The following is a 7,504-nucleotide window of genomic DNA, read 5'->3' as shown; positions in this document are numbered from 1 at the left end:
TCTTATTCAACATTGTGCTGGAGGTCCTAGCCAGAGCAATTAGGCTAGAAAAAGAAATAAAGGGCGTCCCAACTGGCAAGGAAGAAGTGAAAGTATCCCTAGTTGCAGATGATATGATCTTATACAAAGAAAGCCCCAAAGAATCCGCAACAAAATTACGGCACTAACAGAGGATTGCAGCAAAGTATGAGGATACAAGATAAACATACAAAAATCAGTTGGATTCCTCTACACCAATAAAGAGAACTTCGAAGAGGAAATCACCAAATCAATACCATTTACATTAGCCGCCAAAAAGATAAAATACTTAGAAATAAATCTAACCAGAGACTTAAAGACCTATGCAATGAAAACCACAAGACACTACTACAAGAAACCAAAAGAGACCTACATAAATAGAAAAACATACCTTGCTCATGGATAGGAAGACTCAACATTGTGAAAATGTCAAGTCTACCCAAAGCGATCTACAGATACAATGCAATCCTGATCCAAATTCCAAAAACATGTTTTAATGAGATGAAGAAACAAATCACCAACTTCATATGCAAAAGGAAGAGGCCCCAGATAAGTAAAGCATTCATGAAGAAGAACAAAGTGGGAGACCTCACACTACCTGATTTTAGAACCTATTATACCGCCATGGTAGTCAAAACAGCCTGGTACTCGTACAACAACAGCTACATAGACCAATGGAACAGAATTGAGAATCCAGAAGTAAATTCATCCACCTATGAGCACCTGATATTTGACAAAGGTTGAAAGTCCATTAATTGGGGAAAAAGATACTCTCTTTAACAAATGGTGCTGGCATAACAGGATATCCACCTGCAAAAAACTGAAGCAAGACCCATACCTCACACCATGCACAAAAACTAACCCAAAATGGATCAAAGACCTAAATAGAAAATCTAAAACAATAAAGATCATGGAAGAAAAAATAGGGATAACGCTAGAAGCCCTAATACATGGTATAAACAGAATACAAAACATAACTAACAATGCACAAACACCAGAACAGAAACTAGATAACTGGGAGCTCCTAAAAATCCAACACTTATGCTCATCAAAAGACTTCACCAAAAGAGTAAAAAGACAACCTACAGACTGGGAAAATATTTTTGGCTATGACATATCCAATAGGGGTCTAATCTCTAATATCTACAAGATAATGCAAAACTTCAACCACAAAAGAAAAATAACTCAGTTAAAAAATGGGCAAAGAATATGAACAAGCACTTTACCAAAGAAAACATTCAGGTGGCTACCAGTACATTAGGAAATGGTCATGATCATTAGCCATTACAGAAATGCAAATCAAAACTACAATGAGATACCATGTCACCCCAACAAAGCTAGCATTAATCCAAAAAACACAAAATAATAAATATAGGAGAGGTTGTAGAGAAACTGGAACACTTATACACTGCTGGTGGGAATATAAAATGGTACAAACCACTTTGGAAATGGAATGGAGCTATAACAGAAACCCAAGCCAAAGCCAGGCGGGCAGCCCGTGAGCCAGGAATGAGGAGACAGCTCTGAGTTGACCCAGGTGTTGGACCACGGTCAAATGTTTGCAGGGCAAGTTGATCTCATCCTGCACTAGCAAAATAATGCCATTGACCAAGATGAAGTTGTCTTAGTTATCTAGCGCTGCTATAACGGAAATACCACAAATGGATGGCTCTAACAAGCAGAAATTTATTTCCACACTATTTGTTGTTAGGTGCCATTGAGTTGGTTCTGACTCATAGCTACCCTATGTACAACAGAACAAAACACTGTCCGGTCCTGCACCATCCTCATAATTGTTGTTATGCTTGAGTCCATTGTTGTAGCCACTGTGTCAATCCATCTCGTTAAGGGTCCATCTCTTTTTTGCTGACCCTCTACTTTACCCAGCATGATGTCCTTCTCCAGGGACTGATCCCTCCTGATAACCTGTCCGAAGTATGTCCTTCTGTCACTTAGACGTGGCAGCCCTGCCCCCTCAGCTTTAAGCAGCAACCCCGGCCCTATTCCTCTGGCACTTGTAAATGGCAGGCCCACATTCCAGAACTGAGTTGGTGAAGAATTGACTCTTTGAAATCTAGGAGGTTGTGGCTCCTTCAAACAGTTCTGCTGATCTCCAAACTTCTCCAGTGATGCTTTTCTTTACTTAGAGGACGACAGATGTATATCCTTTGGCCTGTTTCCTGCCTGTAGAATTCCAAGAGGCAGACAGTGTCTTTCCTTTTGTTCTTTCTCTGTCCCCTTCAGTCTTAGGGGCTTAATTCTCTTTAACAAAAGATTGTGTAACCATGTCCTTGGTGAAAATTCTAGGACATGTGTCCTTAGTTCGTACAACAGAATTTTCCAAATCTTTAAGTTTTGTTTTCATTTTGCACAGTTCATTTTTAAGTCCATCTCTTCCCTCTTGCATTTCACTGTGAGCAGCAAGGAGAGACCATGTGGTTTCTTTATGATCTTGCTTAGAAATCTCATCAGCCAGAAAGTCAAGTTCTACCTTCCACCAAACATTTGAACATAATTCAGACAAGCTTTTTGTCAGTGAATAAAAAGCAACACCCTTTCTCCGTTGTCCAATCACATGTTCATCATTTTCTTTTAAAGCCTCAGTAGAAGCACATTTAACGTTCATATTTCTAGCAACATTCTGTTGCTTGTGCCATATGTATTCTCTAAGACGATAGAGACTTTCTCTATAGCTCTCCTCACTTCCTTCTGAGCCCTCATCAGAATCACCTTTGACATCCGTAATTCTACCAATCATCTCTTCAAGGCAATCGAGGCTTTTATTATTAGGCATCTTAAAACTCTTCCAGCCTCTACCCATTACCCAATTTAAAAACTGCTTCCACATTTTAGGTATCTGTTAGAGCAGAACCCCACTTCTGGTACCAAATTCTGTCTTCGTTATCTAGTGCTACTGTAACAATACCAAAGTGGATGGCTTTAACAAACAGAAATTTATTCTGTCACAGTTTAGGAGGCTAGAAGTCTGAATTCAGACAGCCAGCTCTAAGGGAAGACTTTCTCTCTCTGTCAACTCTGGGGAAGGTCCTTGTCATTCATCTTCCCCTGGGCCTAGGAGTTTCTCAGCACAGGGACCCTGGGTCCAAAGGACATGCACTGTTCCCAGTTCTTCTTTGTTGGTGGTAGGAGGTCCCTTTCTCTCTGTTCATTTCTCTCTGTTTTGTCTCTTGTAGGGCAGTGAAGGGCGATGACTCAAGATACATCCCACCCTAATCCTACCTCATTAACATAACAAACATAACCTAATCCTCATTAACATGACCTAATCCTGCCTCATTAATATAACAGACAGCTCATTCACAAATGGGGCCATAACCACAAGGCATTAAAAAAAAAAAATCCAAATCTGTTGCCATCAAGTCGATTCCAACTCATAGCAATCCTATAGGACAGACTAGAACTGCCCCACAGGGTTCCCAAGGAGTACTGGTGAGTTCGAGCAGCTGACCTTTTGGTTAGCAGCCGAGCTCTTAACCACTGCACCAAGAGGCCTCCAACCACAGGCATAGAGGCTAGGATTTACAACACATCACAAAATGGAGAACAATCAGATCACAAAATGGAGGACAACCACACAATACTGGGAATCATGGCCTAGCCAAGTTGACACATATTTTTGAGGGACACAACTAAATCCGTGACAAGGTATACTTTGAGGTAAAGACAACGAGTTCAATTGTGGACACTTTATGCTGACTATAAAGTTTCAAATGCCATGTGGAGCTGTCTATAGGCCGATGGAACCTCAGAAGGGCCACTCAAACTGTAGATGTAAGTCAGGTATTACCCTGATAAAGATAAGTGAAGCTGTGGACCTGAATGAGAGAAGAAGAGAGAACCCGGGATGGAAACTTGAGACAGGATACAGACTGGGAAGAAACATTTGCTAAATGTTTATCCAACAAAGGATCTCTATCTAGAATATATCAAGTATGTATTTTTAAAATCACGTGGGTCAGGGTGAGTCAAGCACAAGGGGATTGTGTAGGGAACTGTACTGGGATGAATAGTGTTCCCTAAAATTTATGTTCATTTGGAATCTCAGAATGTGACTGTGATGGTTAAGGTTGTGTGTCAATTTGGCTAGGCCATGATTCTCAGTAGTTTGGCAGTTATGTAATGATGTAATTTGGCAGTTATGTAATGATGTAGTTATCCTCAAGTTTGTGATACAAGGCAATCACCTCCATGATGTGATCTGATGTGCTCAGCCAATCAATTGTTCAGGGAGTTTCCTCAGAGGTGTGGCCTGCATCAAATATATATGGGTGTTCTGGCAAAGCTCGCTGGCTTTTTCTTGCTCTGGATCCTGCATACAGATAATCATCATCTGACCTCTGGTTCTTGGGATTTGAGCCAGCTGCCTGCAGTATTGCCTGCCGATCTTGGGATTCATTGGTCTCCATTGCCTGTGAGCCAATGGCCTGCTGTCTGACCTGTTGATCTTGGTTTCATCAGCCCCTGCAGCTATGTGAGTCAGGAGAAGCCTTCAGCCTGACCCCTGATCCATGGACTTGGAACTTGCCAGCCTCTACAATTGCATGAGCCATTTCCATGAGATAAATCTCTCTCTCTCTCACTGTCTATATATATTGTTGTTGTTAGGCGCCATCGAATTGGTCTGACTCATAGTGACCCTATAGGACAGAGTAAAACTGCCCACATAAGGTTTCCAAGGAGCAGCTGGTGGATTTGAGCTGCTGACCTTTATTTGGTTAGCAGCCGAGCTCTTAACCACTATGCCAAGGCCCTGGTGGCATAGTGGTTAAGTGCGCTTGGCTGCTAACCAAAAAAAGTTAGTTTAGCAATATACATAAAATGTTTCACTGGTTTTGCTTCTCTTGAGAATCCAGCCTAAGATAGTGGCCTTATTTACAAATGTGGCCTTTTTTGATGTAATTTGTTAAGTTATAATGAGGTCATTCATTACTACCAGAAGAACTAGATGATGTCCAGGTACCATTACTATCCGTTTTAATCAGGGCCACAATAGATAGATCCTGATGAAATGGGAGAAAAATGTGGAACAGAACCTCAAATTCCTAAAAACAAAACAAAAAAACCAGACCTACTTGATTGGTTGAGATTGGAGGAATTCCAGAGACTATTTCCCTGAGATACTCCTCAAACCTTGAAACTAAACTAACACCTGGGGTCACCCTGTAGCTAAATAACAAATTGGCTCATAAATAATAAATATCACCTGCAAGAACTGTGCTCCTTTAAAAAATCACCTATATGAAACCAAATGGTCAACAATTACTTTAAAACAAAGATGAGAATGTAAGGGGGCAGGGAAACTAGATTAATGGAAATGGAACAATCAGAACAGAAATAACGAGAATGTTCATGCGTCATGAAGACTGTAACCAATGTCACTGAACAACTTGTTTAGGAATTGTTGAATTGGAACCTAAACTGCTATGTAAACCTTCACCAAAAACACAACAAAGTATTATTAAAAAAAAAAAAAAAAAAGAAGAGGTCATTACTTGATTAGGGTAGGCCCTAAATCCAATGACTGGTGTTTTTATAAGGGAAAGGAAGGGAGGTTTAGACACAGAGACACAGAGGGAAGACGGCCATATGAAGACAGAGGCAGAAATCAGAGTGATGCATCTACAAGCCAAGAACACCAGTGATTGTCAACATCCACCAGAAGCTAGGAGAAGGTCATGGAACAGATTTTTCTCAGAGCCTCCAAAAGAAACCAACCTTGCGGACACTTTGAGTTCGGACTTCTGGACTCCAGAAGAGTGGGAGAATAAATTTCTGTTGCTATATATAGAGACCAAAGCTTATTAGTGGTTACCGAGGGTGGGAAGGAGGAGGTAAGGGGGAGTAATTGCTTAGGGGGCACTGGGTTTCTGTTAATGGTGGTGGAATAATTCAAAAAAGGATAGTGGTAATGGTTGCTCAACATGATGAACATAGTCAATGTCACTGAAAAATGCATGTAAAAATTGTTGAATTGACAAATGTTTGTTATATATATATTTTAACTACAATAAAAAAATTCTGTTGCTTTAATCTCAGAAAGTAACATTATTTAGAAATGAGGCCTTTTCAGATGTAATTTATTAAGTTATGATGAGGTCATTATTAGATTATGGTCAGCCCTATGTCTAGACACAGACACACTGAGGAAAGATGGGCCACTTAGTGGTACTTTGTGGTACTTTGTTACAGTAGCCTCAGGAAACTAATGTAAGGATCAAAAAACCAAACCAAACCTGTTGCTGATGAGTCAATTCGGACTCGTAGCGACCTTACAGGATGGAGTAAAACTGCCCCATAGGGTTTCCAAGGAGCGGCTGGTGGATTCGAACTGCCATCGTTTTGTTTAGCAGCCGAGATCTTAGGTAAATAACAGAGTCTGAGTCTGAGCTTCAGCTTCATCGTATTTAGTTATCACTTGGGAAAATGACAAGAAACATGTACAAGAAATATGTGTAAAAAAACAGTCAAGGAAAATAATCTAAAGGATACAGATAAAAAGAAGTCAGCGAAGTAGAAGGGAGGCTAGCAGATGGTCGGTGTCATTCAAGCCCAGGGAGGAGAGGACTACAAGAAAAAGGGAGTGAACAATAATAGTGTCAAAGGTCACAGAGAGGTCAAGGAGGAGGAACCAAGGAGAGGGTCTAGTAAGTGGAACTCTGTGCCTTTCATGAACATTTTGAGTAAATGTATGGAAGCTAAATTTCAGTAAACAGAGAAGTGAATTAAATGTGAACAGAAGAAGCAGTGACTATCACTGCTCGAAACATTTGGTGGGAAAATGAAAGATAGAGGGGTTAGTAGAGAAATGGAAGGAGCAGATATAGAGAAAGATGAGGAGGGAGGTGAGGGAATGTAGGTTGCAGGGAAACCCTCAATGAGATGGATTGACATAATAGACAAAACAATGGACTCAAGCACATCAACAATCATGAAGATGGCGCAGGACTGGGCAAGTAACATTTTGGTCTGTTGTACATAAGGTTGCCATGAGTTTGAGCCAACTCGAGGGCAACTAACAAGAGGATGCAGGAAAATGCAAATCAAAACCACGAGATACCACCTCACCCCAACATTACTATCACTAATCAAAAAAACAGAAAATGACAAATGTTGGAGAGGCTGTGGGGAGATTGGAACTCTTGTGTACTGCTGGTGGGAATGCAAAATGGTGCAGCCATTTTGGAAAATGGTATGGAGCTTCCTTATAAAGCCAGAAATAGAAATACCATATGATCCAGCAATCCCACTTCTAGGAATATATCCTAGAGAAATAAGAGCCGTCACACGAGTAGACATATGCACATCCAAGTTCATTGCAACATTGTTCTCAATAGCAAAAATATGGAAACAACCTAGATGCCCATCAACAGATGAATGGATAAACAAACTGTGGTACTTACACACAATGAAGTACTATGCAACAATGAACAATGATGAATCTGGAAAGCATCTCACAACATAGATG

The sequence above is a fragment of the Trichechus manatus genome, unplaced genomic scaffold (assembly GCF_000243295.1).
Source record: "Trichechus manatus latirostris isolate Lorelei unplaced genomic scaffold, TriManLat1.0 scaffold00077, whole genome shotgun sequence".
Taxonomy (NCBI): Eukaryota; Metazoa; Chordata; class Mammalia; order Sirenia; family Trichechidae; genus Trichechus; species Trichechus manatus.
The sequence above is the reverse complement of the archived record's forward strand: the minus strand, read 5'-3'. Positions refer to the sequence as shown.